General features: G+C 42.0%; 1 long non-coding RNA gene across 1 annotated transcript; it reads right to left on the reverse strand.

The window, feature by feature from the left end:
- Window positions 1-1251: 1251 nt before the first annotated feature.
- Window positions 1252-13612, reverse strand: LOC128349687 (uncharacterized). The gene is made up of 3 exons (XR_008318921.1): window positions 13516-13612; window positions 12634-12756; window positions 1252-1356 (listed from the first exon to the last, which is right to left on the reverse strand). It is a non-coding gene; the product is annotated as an uncharacterized LOC128349687 (long non-coding RNA).
- Window positions 13613-17971: the final 4359 nt, after the last annotated feature.

Below are 17971 nucleotides of genomic sequence, written 5' to 3' on the forward strand. Positions count from 1 at the left end.
CAATTGTCTTCACTCTAGAAGCTAACCCAGGTTTTCCTCCTACCTTGCTTCTACATCATCACTTCTCCTTCCTCCTACCTAGTTATTTGCACTCACACAACCAAAATTTGGAAGCACACACAGCTCCCAAACCTGGGTAGGAAACAGTTTTCACTTGTGTGAATGACCTCATCGTGTTCTGAATCTATCTGATGCTGTCTGCTGGCTCCCAGATCCACTGCATGGTTGTCTGCAAATTTTATTCCGGCCCACCAAATGCAGTCATGTGTGTGCATGAACTATGATAAGGACTAATCAGGTTGGAATTCCCTCTCTCCAGTTCATTAACCATGAGGCTGACATAGCATACCTTTCTTTCCTGGTCTTTTTGTGTGTTAAGATTGAATTGTGTCCCCTGAAAAGTGGTACGGAGAGATTTCCTGATATTCAGATCCCAAACACTAGTTGGCTGGTAGAGAGTGGTATTTAGCAGGCTACTGATCTAGATTTAGGCAGCTATGTAGAAGCATGATCCTATGAGGAGGCAAAAACATGAAACTTCTCATTAACTCATCGCCAACGAAGTAAAAGATCTTTACATTTCCCCCTCCATTTTTATTTTCTGTTTCTGTTTCATTTTTTTCTATCTTTTACTATAAAATGTTCACTCTCAAATTTAAAGTAACTCTTTTCATTGGGCTTAACGTTAATGAAGGGGGCTTTTCTTCTGATAAAGGTGTCACCCTCAGTTCATAAGGTTACCTTATTACCTCTGCTCAATGTGTTTTATGTAAATCAACACCTAAGGGTTTTTTTTTACTAAAATGGATTTATAAATATCTAAAAATATTTGTTTTAATAAAATTGTTTTTGAATTCATAAAAAATGCTCAAAACCTCGCCTGAATAATTGTGTGAAATGTCTTTCTAAATTACCTTCAATAAAGCTGAACATTTGCAGAATATGTCATATCAAACACTGCTCCAGTCTGCTGGATTAACATTGCGTTGGATAGCTCATAAAATGGCCTGCATTTTCCCTTCAGTCAACAAGGCTTTTAAAATATTGCTGTTTTTCAAAGTGTTATGCACTATGTTTTAAGCTAGGATAGGTAATCAGTAATATTTGTTTTGCAAGCACTAAAGCACTTACAACTCTTCAGAAATGGATGAGCTCCATTTCTCTTGAAGCTATCAAGAATTTTCAATGTCTGGGTGGATTGGGAAACACTTCCATGTGTAACGGTAAAGTCTTAATCTTTCACTTAATGAAGTCAGTGGAATAGGTGCCAAAACATAATGGCATGCTGTATGTGTGGAATCCATTAAGAAATTGCTTCAGTGCCAGTTTGCCAGGTGGGGACATCATTCTGTGAAACTGAAATAAAAAGTGGACTATGCATTTTATCTGAGCAAGAATATAAACTTATGCATTAACCTCTCTACAAAAACTGATTTGGTTTTGGAATGTGTTTGGATTCCTCCCCCACATTGTTATTATTGGGGGGGGGCAATAATATTGTGGCAATAATCACAAACTGTCTTTTTAAAAGAATCACATTTGCAACTTAGTTATGGCTTTATTCTCCCCAGTGTAAGACACTTTTGCTTATTACTTGACTCATGCTTTCCAGTCAGCATCAAAGGTTTTCTTCCCCCTTCCCAACACTCTTTCCTAAATTTATGGAATATGGAAAGAATTTAAACCTTGCCAGATCACCTTTCAAAATTATCCTCCAAGCAGATTAATATGTTACAAATGATTTTCTCTTTACTGTATACCATGCATGTATAAACTGTCATGTCCACAATCATATTAAAAAGTAGGTAATTTAATTTTTAAAACACAGTATAATAATGAACATATCTACTTTTTAAAAGGATGCAATTACTTAAGCTATCTGGATTTTACATTATCAAATCTATGTATTTTTAAAATGCTCAGTGGGCCAGCTGCCACAATCAATGTAATGTTGGTTTGATGGATATCATCAAAATTCTCAGCACATTGCTGCTGCATGTGCACTCCCATGGAGCATGTCATATGAACCCAGGATTTTTTTGTGATCTCCACTTGGCAATGTGCCAACACGACATGGAACTAATATGGACAAACCAACTTCAGATCCCATATTAAGTATCTTGGCTTCGAGTTGGGTTTCCATGTTGACAAGTGGAGACAGAAAAACCCTGGTTCACAAGGCACACTCCAGGGGAGCATACTCATGGTGGGGGATCTCAGATTGTCATTGAACCAACATTACATTGATTGTGGAAACTGTTCTGATGATTGTCTTTGGTTGTCTTAACTCATATGGTGATAGTATATAATGTTCTGACAGTCACATAAAAATGGTGCACTGCCACTAGCAGAAGCGGAACCTTCTCAGAGGCATATACAAACTTGTACAAGTTGTAATAGGAGGGACATTTAAGAATTTGTAGAAGAGCTTGTTCATTATTCTGTGCAAATATTAGCTAGTGCACTATGTTGTGCTACAGCTAAAACATCTTCTATTAGTGAAAACACTTGTCTGGAAGAGAAGTTACTTTCTTAATGCAACAAACTTTCACTACCTCCTTTATGCTACTTCAGGACTAATCTGGATGCCACACAGTGACTACTGAGTCAATATCATTTCAGAGTACCCCCTGCTAGGTTTACATTGCTCTGGCACAGTGGTAGAAGATACTGCCCTTGAATATAATACTGTCACAGGTGTAATACTGTCCTGGTTTAGGGGTACTCTGAACTCAGAGGGAGGTTCCAACCTCGAATTGGTATGTTAAGCGATGGCAAAGGACAGATAGTAACTGATTCAGAGAAGATCAAACAGAGATGGACGAAGTATACTGAAAATCTGTACAGCAGGGATGTCAACGTCCAAGATACTCTAGAAGATATTCCCTAACTTGCAAGAACCTCTAGTACGTGAAGATGAAGTTAGATCAGCACTCTGGCCATTAACAAGTAGGAAGGCTACAGGAATTGATGGAATAGCTACAGAAATATGGCAAGCAACAGAAGAAGGCTCAGTCAAGGCTCTAACCAAACTATGCCAGCAAATTTGGAGAAAAACATAGTGGCCAACAGATTGCAAGAGGTCAGTCTACATACCCATACCAAAGAAAGGAGACTTAACAGATTGCACAAACTATCGCACAATATCCTTAATTTCACATGCTAGCAAAATAATGCTCAGGGTCATCCAACACAGATTTGAGCCTATATGGAAAGGGAAATGCTGGATGTTCAAGCTGGTTTCAGAAAAGGCTGAGGAACAAGAGCTGATGCACTCTGGATAATTGAGAAAGCCAAAGAATACCAGAAAGAAGTATATGTGCTTTACTGATGACAGAAAGCCTTCAATTGTGTCTACCATGTCAAGTTGTAGAATATCCATAGGAAAATGGGCATCCCAGAACATCTCATTGCTCTCATGAAACCTATACACAGGGCAGGAAGCCACAGTCCAGACGGAACATGGTAAAACAGACTGGTTCCAGATTGGCAAAGAAGTAAGACAGGGCTGTATACTTTCTCCTTCTTTATTCAATTTATATGCTGAACATATACTGAGAGAAGCTGGATTGGAAGAAGATAAGCATGGTTTTAAAGTTGGAGGAAGGAACATCAATAACCTGCGCTACGCTGATGACACCACTCTGATTGCTGAGAATGCAGATGACCTGCAAGCTCTAGTAATGAAAGTCAAGGAGCGAAGTTTAAAAATGGGACTACCATTAAATGCAAAGAAGACTAAATGAATGGCAACAGGTACAGCAACCAGCCTCAGAATTGACAATGAAGACACTGAAGTGGTGGATAGCTTCTGTAAAGTAAAGGATCCAGCAGTCAAGAAATACGCCATAGACTAGCACTTGGTAGGGTTGCAATGAAGGCCTTGGAAAGGATATTTAGATGCCGTGACGTGTCTACACCTACAAAGTTTAGAATCGTTTGGACCATGGTTTACCCCGTGACACTCTATGGATGCGAAAGCTGTACTTTGAAGAGGCAAGATAGAAAAATCATTGACATTTTTGAACTTTGGTGCTGGAGAAGACTTTTGAGGATAGCATGGACAGCCAGGGGAAAAAACAAATGGATCATAGGACAAATCAATCCAGAAATTTCACTCGAGGCACAAATGACCAGGCTCAAACTATCATACTTCGGACACATTATGCGAAGACCCAACTCCCTTGAGAAGTCCATAATGCTGGGGAAAGTTGAAGGAAAGAGAAGAAGAGGACGACCAGTTGCATGGTGGATGGACTCAATTACGACAGCAATGAATGCACCACCGAGAGACCTTAAAGGCCAAGTTGAAGACAGATCATCCTGGAGAGAATCTATCTATGTGGTCGCTAAGAGTTGATGAGGGATTGATGGCACTTAATCAATGAATCAATTAGGGGTACAAGCCTACTGCCTGAACTTTCTCCACCAAAGACTGTTGATGGAACTGCTTTGGGATGATTGGTCAACACCCCCAGTTCAGGTGAATGTGGGGAATTTAGCTCAACAGGGAGAGAGTTCCAATCAGCCTTAATTTGTGCAAGCATCTTAACTCAAGAAAACCAGCATGGGAGAGGGGTTTTAATTAACAAAAGGAGTTAATTGTAAGAAAAACAAATAAAAGCAATAAGACTAGGTTACAAGACAGTCCTAGCTGAAAAGTAATACAAATAGGTTTAAAAACAGACTATTGTAAGGCACATTTAGGTTACAGTTCCAAATTATGTGTAAATTCCCAGAGAAAGTTACTTTAAGATAGCAGGATAAAGTTTCAGAAATTAGAGAGATGGATAGATTCAGCCCTGAAGGAGCCGGGCAAGAGGCTATAGCAGCTGTCCTCAAGAAGATCTAACTCGGGCAGCTGGAGACTTGTGTCCATCCAGGGAGATGAAGTGGAAAGCAGGAAAGTTGTAGGAATTAGTGTGGAGGGATGCCCACAAGAATAAGTGTCTTGGTGGACCCAGCTCCAACGCTGCTAGGGACGCTGGCTGGAAGGGCACACGGACCGATCCGGGTAGTAATTTCAGCTCAGGTAGCCCAAATGGAGAGGGGAACACCAAGGTGGTCTACTGGAGTTCTTGTTGCAATTGAGTCCCCAGTGTGATAGAGAGGAGGGACACAAAACTTGCTTGTTGCAATCTGATGGATTCCCAAGTGTAAAGCACAAGGGAGCACTTGTAGCAGTGGAGTTACAAGTGTATAATACATGAGGAAGCACACAGAGTCATGAGGTTAGGGATACTTGCATCCCAAAACGTGCCTTTGGGGAACTTTGCTGTTGTCATGCTCTGCTGAATAGGGGAGTCCAGACAGGCTTTTTCAGAATGCATTGTGTCTGATCGTTCTTCCTGAATAGGAAGGTATGTGAATTGCCTATTGTATGCACGGCTGATTGAAATGAAAACTAGGGTATGCGGGTGCATCACAAGAGTATCCTGTACTGGGACTGACTCTCTCAATAAATCTATCAAAAGTTTCGATGTCACCTTTTCAAAGTTACATCATTGACTCTTCCCAATTGTGAGGGAGACTGCTGCTGCACTTGTCTTATCTGTCTTCCCTTTCTGGCCTAGTTTCTTCATTAGCATCAGGTGCTATCTTTCTTGTGAGAGGATAGGGGAATTTTAGTGTTCATCCCAAGTCCAAAATGACCTCAGATGCCAGATAGTTTGCAGTAGCCAGTTGAGTCTTGAGTCTGCTTAGCCAGGTCCCCACATAGGGAGAGGGCTGTGAAGCTAATCCCTTTTTCAATTTGTGTTACTTGCAGCCCAAATCTAGCGGTGATCAGTCCACTACCAACTAAGCGACTTGTCCCTATATATAACATAAACTGGGAGCTCACATTGTGGTGCAGCTCCTGAGCATAGCAAAAGTGCAATCTCCAAGCCTGGAGATGCAGCTGCTCCCAGGGAGGCTTCTGGGAGTGGGCAGAATAGCTCAGCTGGTAAATTACCTCCCCACATACGATCTGGGCTGCTGGTCTCAGTGTGGCGATTGCATGCCTAGACATGCAGCTACCCCCTTGGGCAGTGAACTCCCATTATGCACTGTGCAAGGGCACAGTGCATTATGGGGATCCTCCTGACACCAGCTGGGAGCCTTGCAGTCTCCCTGGAAGATGATCCTAAAAATGAGGTTAAGGGAGCAAGTTTGGAGTCATTTTGGAGGTGGACTCCAGAGGGGGACTTGCTGCCGCAGTGCTGCTGGGAGCCAAGCAGCTCCCAGCTGTTCTCATGCGCAGGGGAAGCTGTGCCGTGCTTCCTTCGCCCAGTTTCCCACGCGCATTAGGGATGTGCATGAACCAGCGCATGCATACCAGCCACTTACAGTCTGACGCTCACTGGGGTGGCAAGGAGGTATGCTGCTGCCCTGCACCACCGGTTCTGCAGACAGTGCCAGCAGAGAAAAAGTGGTGGGGAGAATAAACCCTCTCCCTGCTCCTTAAAGGTACCCCCCACCCCGAACCAGCCCAGACTCCAGACCTCCGAACCAGTTCGTGCACATCCCTAAGGCACATGAGAACAGCCTTGTGGCCTATCAGTAAGACTGTCATTTGTGGCCTGGTACTATCAAAACTAACAAGGGCTAAAGACATTCGACTTAGGTTCGACTAGGTTCGAGTATTACAATGCCTTGTTTGTGATGCTACATTTGAAGACTAGTCTAGCCTGCCTTAAATGAGGTTAATGGAGACAGTGCTCCATTAACCTCATTTTTTTAATGTGTCGCCGTGGAGACACACAAGTAGACCCCCGACCAGGAGGCTACTAGCAACCTCCCAGGGTCAGGGGTCTCTCCTGGATGCCCTGCACGCTTGTGCGGGTCATCCTAGGACTCCTGGGTGGTGTGCGGCCCCCAATCCCCTCAGCCCCCACTAGCTCCATGATGGAGCCGGCAGCTGTGTGGGCAGCCGACCCAGCCACCCAACTATGGGCGGCTGCTCGTCTGCTGGAAGAGCAGGCTAAGTCCACTCTCCCCGCAAGTCCAACAGAAGCTCTCCTCATGGATTGTGAGAAGAGCTTCACTTTCTTGCAAATAAAAGGTTATGCAAATTAAATTCATTTTAACTCTATATGACTATGTGGTGAGAGAATGGGCCTAAATTGATTCTGATCCAGTTATTTGGACATCAGTAGACTGGATATAAGGTTTCTGTAGCATGACCGTTCTGCAACATCAAGCTTCTTATTGCTTTTTTCTATATACAGTATTTTATAGAAGTTGTGGTCTGGATAATGTTTTTTATCCTGTCAATAAGTGTGTCTGCATCTGGAGATTGAGATTTTCTTTAGGAAATCTCCACAAAATCCCTCTCTTTCCTTCCACAAGAGTAATTTGAATCCTGGATCTTCTGCACTGATATTAACATAATTAGCAATGATTGTGAAGCTTTTCTTCAAAGAGAAAATAATTCAGCTGCAGCCAAGGTTTTGTCCTACACAATTAATTATTCCCTCTACTTTGAAGTCACAATAGTACCTTCCATTGCTAAATGCTTTATTATAAGCCCCTATTCAAGTGATTCATCCAACTGCTGTCCTTTATAGTAGCTTCCTTCCTACATGACCGCCTCACATTTTGAACTTCTGGCCTCTCTGACTTCATGAAATGGACAAATTAATTTCTAGCACTTCCAGTGTGTGCATCAGATCTTTGATATTTCCTGATGCAAGAAAATTGCTCCAAGAATCAGCACATAACATGAGTTAAGGTCTCGTTATAGTTTGACAAATGTGCAGAAGGAACATGTTCTATAAAACTTGAAATGATTCCTCAGGGGGATTATGCTTTGCTAGCATCTTCTTCCCTCACAGTCCATTAACTGTGGCAGTGGTCTTGACACACTTCACAGAGCATAAGAATTCCTAACTCTGTAATTAATCTCAACACTTGCTCAACTTGACTGGAAATATTCATAGAACATTTTAAAGAACAAAATAAAACCAGGTTCAGATTGGGGTTGGGGCATACTTGTCAAAAGACCTTGGCTGGAGGCAGGTAAAATATGAACTGTATGTGCTGAATCAGGACTGAGGAGGCAGTGTTGGTAGGTTGAAGATTAAACACTATGACAGTAAAGCAGACATCCTGCCAAGTCGTGAAGATTCAGACCTGATGTACACATGCAGCAGAACAGCTGAGAATGGCTTGAGGCTGGTGGTCTCAATACCAGTCCCAGACAACACTGTATTTACTCAAACAGAATAAGATCCTGAATTGAAGATGAACTCATTAAGAAACACAGTTTAAATACAGGTTATACTTGTATTTACGCAAAAGGAAGAAGACTCTGAATTTAAGATGACTCCCTGATTTCACACATCAAAGAACTTCGTGTGTGTGTGTGTGTGTGTGTGTGTGTGTGTGTGCGTGAACCTGGTCTTAGATTCAGGTAAAAAGATACTTCCCCCTGAAACTGATCTGGCCCATGCAGTTAAGAACACAGACACACTGAAAGCATGCACATCCTGACATTTTTCTCTACTGGCCTGATGTCCTCCTGGTCATTCTTTTCTTTATTGAATGAAGGGGTTGCAAGTAGTCTGAATTGGGGCTCTACACAAGGTCTGATTAGTAATTTATACTAGTATTTTTACTGCATGTAGAGAGTAGGTTCTGATGACCTTCATGTCACACAATAAAGAAATGTGCTGGAAGGACATAAGGACATCTAGTAAAGTTGTCAGGATGTGCACACTTTCAACACATTCCCCTTCTTAGTTGCATGGGCCAGCTAGGTGGGAGGAAGTATTGTTCAAACCAGCCCGTGGTAGGTTTTGAGGTGGTAGAATGAACTGCAAGTGGGGGAAACATGTTTTTTATGCTTTCGAAAAAGCAAAGAGAAAACAAGCACAACAAGGATCACTGGTGATCAAGTCTGGCGATAGTTTCAGTGTGGTTTTTGAAATGTTGGAACATTCAGAAATGATAGACCCACCTGTAGTTTGAAATGCTGCAGTCCATCTAGCACGTCAGGACTGGTATTGCCTTGTTTTATTGCATGCATAGATCCATGCACAATTTTGTGTGTGTGTGTGTGTGTGTGTGTGTGTGTGTGTGTGTGTGTAAAAACAATATGAAACAATATTGGGCCTTCATTCCCTCATGCCCAAACAATCTGGATTAACTAAAAGATCACAGTGTGATCTTTGAAGAGATACACCCAAAGCAGTTCTGTGAATTGCCTCTAACTTAAGAGACATAATGTACACTCCAGATGCATCTGAGTGTTGTTATTTGGCATTGGTATTTTCCTTTCTATTCTTATCATAAAACTAGTTAATTAATAACCATCTCATAGTTTCACTGTTTCTAAATATCAGCTGGGAATTTTGATAAGAACATAAGAATAGCCCTACTGGATCAGGCCCAAGGCCATCTAGTCCAGCATTAGGGATGTTCACGGAACAGTCTAGCCTGGTTCAGTTCGAAGCCAGACTGGCCTCAAACAGAACTGGGCCAGTTTGGTCTAGCACACCTCGACTCCCATCCCCCGGTCTGGTCGGGTCTGGAGGAGGTTCGCAAACTTTAAATACTTTAAAAAAAATTATTACCTTTAAAATGATCGTAGAGGTGGCAGGAGGGAGGGGAGTGCGCGGAGGTTCCCCCTCCCACCGCCGGCTTTCAAAATGCACCCCTCGGGCCTTTTAGGCCCATTTTCGGGCTGTTCGGGCCTTGCTAAAAACGGCGCGGCAGCCAAAATTGCAGCTGCTGCACATGCACAGAAGGCCTCTGTGTGGCCTGGCATGCGTGGCAGCCATTTTTGTTTTGGCGGCCATTTTTAACTGGTTCTGGGGCTATCGAGCCGGATGGTGTTTGGTCCGGGGGTTGAACCATCAAACCCCCGAACCAAAACCACGAACCTCAAACCCCTGAAACTGTCTGCACATCCCTATCCAGTATCGTGTTTCACACAGTGGTCCACCAGATGCACCTGGAAACCACAGGCAGGAGTTGAGGGCATGCCCTCTCTCCTGCTGTTATTCCTCTGGAACTGGTAGTCAGAGGCATCCTGCCTTGGAGGCTGGAGGTGGCCTATAGCCCTCCAACTAGTAGCCAATGATAGACCTCTCCTCCATGAAGTTATACAAACCCCTCTTAAAGCCATCCAGGTTGTTGGCTGTCACCACATCTTGTGGCACAGAATTCCACAAGTTGATTATGCATTGTGTGAAAAAGTACTTCTGTTTGTAGGTCCTAAATTATGTGGCAATCAATTTCATGGGATGACCCCTGGTTCTAGTGTTATGTAAGAGGGAGAAGAATTTCTCTCTATCCACTTTCTCCACACCATGCATGATTTTATAGACCTCTATCATGTCTCCCTGCAGTCATCTTTTTTCTAATCTAAAAAGCCCCAGGTGTTGTGGCCTTGCCTCATAAGAAAGGTGTTCTAGGCCCCGATCATCTTGGTTGCCCTCTTCTGCACCTTTTCAAGTTCTACAAGGTCCTTTTTTAGAAGTAGTTACCAGAATTGTATGCAGTACACCAGGTGGGGCCTCACCATCGTTTTGTATAAGAGTATTATAATATTAGCGATTTTATTTTCAATCCCCTTCCTAATGATCCCTAGCATGGAATTGGACTTTTTCACAGCTGCCGCACATTGAGTCGACACTTTCAATGAGCTGTCCACCATGACCCAAAATCCCTCTCCTGGTCTCCTGTCACTGACAGCTCAGATCCCATCAGCGTATACTTGGTTGGGGTTTTTCATCCCAATGTGCATCACTTTACACTTGCCAACATTGAACCGCATCTGCCATATTGTCGCCCACTCACCCAGTTTGGAGAGATCCTTTTGGAGCTCCTCACAATCCGTTTTGGATTTTACAACCTGAAAGAATTTGTTATCATCTGCAAATTTGGCCACCTCGCAGCTTACCCCTACATCTAGATCATTTATAAATAAATTTAGAAGCACTGGTCTCAGTACAGATCCCTGGCGGTCCCCACTTCTTACTTCCCTCCATTGTGAAAACTCTCCATTTATCCCTACTCTGTTCTTCAACCAGTTAGAAATCCACGCATGTACTTGTCCCCTTATCCCATGACGGCTAAGTTTCCTCAGGAGTCTTTGATGAGGAACTTTGTCAAAAGCTTTTTGGAAGTCCAGATATACTATGTCAACTGGATCACCTTGATCTGCACACTTTTTGACACTCTCAAATAACTCCAAAATGTTTGTCAGGCAAGATTTCCCTTTGCAGAAGCCATGCTGGTTCTCTCCCAGCAGGGCCTGTTCTATGTGCTTTATAGTTTTATCCTTGAGGATGATTTCCATCAATTTGCCTGGAACGGACGTTAAGCTAACCGGTCTGTAATTTCCCAGATCACCCCTGGATCCCTTTTTGAAAATCAGAGTTACATTTGCTGCTTTCCAGTTCCTACTTTACAGAGTCCGATTACAGCGATAAGTTATATATTTTAGCAAGGAGGCCGGCATGTTGTTCTACATCTTTGGTTCATAAAAACTTCTGTAAAGTGTTTCTGTTTCAATGATTTTATGTTTTTAAGACTTCGTATATGTGTTTAATTAAACCCTGCACCAAAAGCAACCAGCTTTTGGCCAGGAGGCCAAAAACCTTTATGAGTTGCATCAAATCATATGTTTTTATAAGTGTCCAGTGGCATCACATGACCTACTTTGTATTGCTGTCAGTAAGCTTCCTTGGCTAGCATGACTAGTCTCCCTTAGTCACTGGTGCAAAGCTAGGCCCAGATCCAAAGCTGATTTTAGCCCCAACATACACCAGTGTTCCTTATCTGCAATGTCAGTGTAATATCATAGATTGTGGTATGCAGCAGTTAGTTTGTCCAAGTATATCTTACCATCGAAGTTTAAGGCATTCTATAGAGTGGCTGCCTTCAGACATACCTTGAAATTGTGGGCCCAATGGACCTGCAATTTACCTGCAGTCCCCCAGCATGCTCCCAGATGATTAGTCATCAGTATGGGAGCGGGCAAAGGGTACTGGACTGGCTGCACAGGCTTTCTCTGATCCCAGAAGGACAGCCTGCACCAGCCAATAGAATTGAAGCCGCGGGAGCAGCTTCCTCCCTTAACTTTGGGCTATTTGCCCAGTCCAGATGAAACCGTGGAGCCTCCGGACCTTCAGTAAGGTGAGTGAAACTTAATTGCAATGCAGGGTTCCATCAGTGGTTTGGGGGATAAATTGGAACTGCAGTTGGGTCCTGCAACCGCTGTTCTGATTATTTGGATGTCACAGGGGGGCAACCTGAGGTGACTTTGCCTCAGGTTTCCCATGATGCCTGAAGGCGGCCAGTAGTTCTGTTGACTTCAGTGAGGTTCTAAGGAGTCCAATGGTTTGACAGCTGTTTACTGCACAAATTAATTCTGAAAGTGAAACTGAAACTGTTCCACTCACTTTCCCACAGATTTGAGGACAATTAAAAGGATAAATAAATTAATAAAATTAACAAACAAAACACTTAATTTTCTTAAATGAATCCCCACCACCACTTAATCAGAAATTCAGCTATTGATTTCAGGGCTGTTTAATTACTCTGAAGTTTAGAGAAGGGGGAAATGGAACTAGTTCAACCATGATGGATTCCCTGGGAATTCATTATCTATTTTTCACTTAAAAAAAACTGGACAAGAACACTCACAGCATCTGTCTTTCAGTTTCAATGAATCAATCATTTTCCATCAGCACTACTCCTCCGATAAGGTAAGCCAATCACTTTTTTAATCGATTCTGAGTGGTGAAAAGTTGCCATAGATATGGGATCCTGAAGCAATCACAACAGAAAGCAAGTTCAGAATTGAAAGTGACAGATTTATTCATCACATAGTTAACAAGCCTTTGAAGGGAGAGAGTAGGCCTGTCAGAGTCCTTAGGCTGTGTATAAAAGGACTGTAGTGAAATACTGAAAGAATTGTCAATGAGCACTTCAGTGGAGAAAGACTAGATAATATTTTCATTAAAGCTCCAACATGGTAATGTGCCTGAATGCTGAACTCTATGTTTAGATTTTTTTTTCCTTTTAAAAAAAAATATATATAATAAAAATCCATAATTCTTGCAAGCCTATTGTCATTGACTCACAATAGCTGTAATGGACAGCTGTCTGAAAATAGCACTGCAATAATCAAAGGCGTGGAGGTGCAAAATCCCTCCTCCAGCTATAAGAAGTCCAAGTAGGCTGCCACCATCCACTTTTTATATAAGCAGATTCACCCTTCCAAGGGAATATTATGGGAGAGTAAAGTGGAAAACCCCTCCCTACAAGAAAGGCTTGAACTGTCTTAGGCCTTCAGGAGTGTGTGACTAGGGCAGGACCCAATAATGAGTGACACTCTTTAATAACAAGAGTTTATTAATACTGGGATGATAAGGAAAACTATAGAGGCATCAACAATCACTGCTTCCATTCAAGTAAAACCCTTCTCCAGAAACTACAAAAAACATTCAGTCAAATCCAAGCACTTGAACAAAAATAAATTCCCTGGCACCTTTAGATAAACTGGTCCCTATCCTTCCTACTTACGTCGAAGTAAGGAACTCCCAGTTGATTCCTAGCCCATGGCTGTTAGAGTCATTTTGTCCTACAGTAGTTGCTGATCATACCTCCTCCTTCAGAGGCCTCCAGTGAAGAACTGAACTCTAACACATCCCTCCCCCTTGGTCCACTAAATCCTCCCCCTCACTCTGGATTCGACTACAGGGATTTGATTCTTCCGGGCTTTTCTCTCTATTTGGAGAAGCCAAAATCCAAGGATTCACACTTATTTTTATTTATTTATTTATATCACCTTTGATGAATTGAGGCCTAGTCCTCCGTCAAGCCTGACTCTCACTATAAGCACATTTTGACATTTCTTCTCAATTTCAAACTGTTCCAGGCTAAGTTTAGAAGGCAAAAAGATATGCTGAAACCATCAATTTAAAATCTGATCATTTTCTCATTGTTATGTTCCGAAGGGCCTTTTTGGCTGAATGCCTTTTGCAAAATATTGTGATTGCCCTGCAGGGATGTTTATAGGATTCTGTAAGATCCTGCTGGGTTTCTCTCTACTGTACTTTTTATACATTTGTGAATTCACTATGTTTCCTGTCTGTGAGCACAGTAAGTATGTCACTTAACCATCCATTTGCAGATCATGCCTCATAGCAGTTTGTCTAAGACACCAGCCTTTCTGTCACACTGCGATTAGAGGAAACTTTAAAAAATATTCTGTGACAAAAAAGCAAAAGCAAAAACAAACAAAGAAAACACACACACCAAGAAACTGTTACGTGTAGAGTTCAGGTGTATGGCAAAATGACAACAACAAGGAAATGCAAAAACAGAACCATTCTTACAATAAGCTCTATGTTGGTCATATAACTCTGCTCCAATGCAAAGCTGAATAATTTCATTGGTCACCTGTCTGCCTCCTATATTGTCATTACACTGACTCCCTGCCTTTATATCACTGTAAATAATAGTGGGCTTTGACACATAATTAAGTAATAATTTTGTTTTCACAGATGCCTTTCATAAAGCTCCCCTTAGGCATGATACGCTCATCCAGTAATCATGGGAATGTAGAAGTATTAATCTGTTTTTATAGTCAGGAAGGTTTGTGGGAATGCAAAACAAAATTAAAATAACAAGCAATAATGTACAGACATAAGAAACTTTAATCCTCTGGTGCCTGTGGATACATCTACCTCCAGCAGAGCTTTCTCTTCCAAGGACATCCGTAGGTTTCTCAATAGCATCTGTAATAAGTAAGATCTCTTTGGGTTCTGACCGGATAATCCATTTCCTTGTTATATCTCCCTCCGCCCCGCCCCCCACCACTCCCTGAAATGTTTCTGGTGGACTAGGGGACACTCTGGTGTCCAAGATCAGGCCAGGAAGATTTTCACACCTGGCTTTTAGTTCAAATCTCCTCCGGAATGGAGGTGTGCATTCACATATTGGCCAAGTTTACCCTGAAGTCCCTGTAAACTATCAGGGAGCAGTTCACACACAATTCAAGTGTAGCCCGATTAATATCAGGGACAAAAAAAATCCACTTTTCCATCAGTTTTGGGGGGCAACTTTGAACTCTCAGTAAAGACTCGCAGTAAACTTCGCATTAAAGCCTCACAGTAAAGCCTGCTGTCTGGGAAAGCTCCCGGAATGTGTTCAGATGCTCTCAGAATAAGCAATAAATCTTGGGCCACTGCATGTCAAGCAAAGTGTGGCAAACCCAGGAGACCAGAGACTGTTTGATAGAAGGCTGGAGCAAACAGAAGGAAGAATGAGATGAGGATGGTAACTCTGGGCAAGAGACTCTGGGGAGAACATGGAACAATGGATAGTAGTTCTGTTTCTCTTGACCAAAGTCTAACGGTGAGACTTCTGCTTTTTCTATCTAGTTTGTCAATTCAAAGGCCTCTCACTTCTTGCATATCAGTACTGCTGATATTGGGAAATATTAGTTGCTAAATGATCAGAAAAAAACACTGGCCTAGCTATTTTTTTTTTAACCCAGTTGCTGGAAAAGGACATGTCAAGCCCATATTTTTTAGCTGTATAACCTTAAATTAATAGAGAGCTTTTGTGCAAAACTCAGAAAAGAACATTAGAAAAGAATGGCACCCCCAGTTCCTAATTGGGCCCAATCAAGAAGCTTCCAGGTTTCTTCAAATAGAGGTCTGTATATAACTATCTAGGAAAACAAACAAATGGATCATAGAACAAATCAATCCAAAATTTTCATTCGAGGCACAAATGACCAGGCTCAAACTATCATACTTTGGACACATTATGCAAAGACCCAGCTCCCTTAATTAAGTCCATAATTCTGGGGAAAGTTGAAGGAAAGAGAAGAAGATGATGATCAGCAGCAAGGTGGATGGATTCGATCATGACAGCAAGGAATGCACCACTAAGAGACCTTATAGGCCAAGTTGAAGACAGATCATCCTGGAGAGAATCTATCTATCTGGTCATTAAGAGTTGATACCGACTTGATGGGACTTAATCAGTCAATATAACACAGTGAACATCAGGTTTTAAGGCTGAATTCAGTAGCTCTATTAAGGCAATTCCTCTCATACATACAGTGAAACATGAGGGAGACACCATCTAGCCATAACCCACCCACCCACCCGACTCATACATGGCTGCACTTACTGGCCATGCCCCTGCATTTGTCTGCAAAGGGCAGCACTGAATAAGTGGAGGATTTGCCCATGCAGTTTGGAAATCCAAACCTGAAGAGAACCCCCACTCACCCGCCCCTTGTTCAGTGCTGGCATTTGCATACAGATGCTGACTGACTCCCAGATGTCTGGGGGGGGGGGGGGTTTGAGGTCAGCAGGCACATCGGCTTGGCTATATGACTAGGTGTGGAATCACAGAATAATAGAACTCAGGAGCAAGAGAGAACAAGCCTGCTCCTCCTTCTGTATAACAGCCTTCCGCGCTAAACATGCCCAGTTCCTTCAGCCGTACCACATAGGATTTTATTTCAAGGCTTCTCCTCATCTTTATTACCCTTCTGATCCTGCTGCAATATCCTGCCTAAAATGCACGGCCCAGAACAGCACACGATGGCTGATATCCTTACCAAGGGAGTGAACACTAACTAGGAAGATGCATCTGTGTTGTGGAAAGCTGTGGGAAGTCACACAACATAGCTATTGGTGTGGGGCGGGGGGGGGGCTTTTTATCAATCTCTGCTTCCCCTGGAAATCCCCTATGCCACCCAAAAATATTTCCTTGTGGCCACACAAAGTCCTTAAGGACATATTTGTGTGTAGCACAGGGCATTTCTGGGGGAAGCAGAAATCACTCTCCACCCTCTACTCACTGTGCTGCAGTATTCAAAGCCTTCTGTAGTGTGGACCTGCATAGGTCCTGCTGCCTGTCTGCGTACTCAGGTGGGATGTCAGCCATTATTCCAAGTGAGGTCTGACCGGTTCAGAATAGAGTAGAATTATTACTTCTTGTGACCGGCATCTCTATGCCTCTGTTAATGCAGCCTCAGATGGTATTACATTTTTTTTAGCTGAACCACATTGTAGAATACTAGATACTATGATACTGCTGTCCTCCTCACACATTTGCTGTACACATGAGGGGAAATTTCTGAAAATGGCTAGTTTGGCCTAAATAAATTGATTTGTTGGATTAGGCTTTATATGATTTCTGGTTATCAGAACAGTAAGCATGTGAGAATTGCCTATCACATTTCTATTCACTTTGTAATACCACACCATCACATGAATAACAGGACCTTTTTTTACATTGTTTCTTAGCTACTAAGAAATTGCTACCAGTATAGATGGATAATCATTTCTTGTAATATTTGCTTGAGGTTAAACATTGCATTATAAAATTAAATGTCACTTTGCTCATTTCTTAGTTAGCTACAATAATTCTTCCTTTAGCAATTCTGTTAACAAGTACAGCATGACCTTATTATAATGGAAATCCTTTTAGTCAGTAGCCCATATCATAGTTGTGAATCAAGTAGAAGAGATGAGGTTGACAATGTGGGCAATAGGTGTGTATGTGCAAGACTGATGAGCATAAGCTTGTGTTTAGAAAAAGTTGAAATTCCTATAAATGACAAAGTCTTAGCATACAAAAATGCTTTTTTGTGATTTCTCAGTGAGCTGCATAAATTGCTTTGTGAAAGAGGCAAAAGATCAAGCTTAATCTTATTCTGTTTATCCAAACTAGGATAAGTCCTTTTCAACAAACATGCTAATTGAATCGATTCAATTTCATGAATATGCCACTGCATATATTTCCTTGCCTAATAGACCAATTACATCTTGACTTTGTCTTTCTGCTGCATGTTTCTAGTGAGTTTAAGTCCAGAACAGTCAACGTCTAACATGAATAAAACAAACATACATCAACATGTTTTTATTGAAATATTAGAATGTGGCTGTAGGGATTCAATTTTGAAATCTTCAAAATAATGAATAGCACTCTGGCTATGCTTAGATTTGGAGAG

Source organism: Hemicordylus capensis, chromosome 3, assembly GCF_027244095.1.
Source record: "Hemicordylus capensis ecotype Gifberg chromosome 3, rHemCap1.1.pri, whole genome shotgun sequence".
NCBI lineage: Eukaryota > Metazoa > Chordata > Lepidosauria > Squamata > Cordylidae > Hemicordylus > Hemicordylus capensis.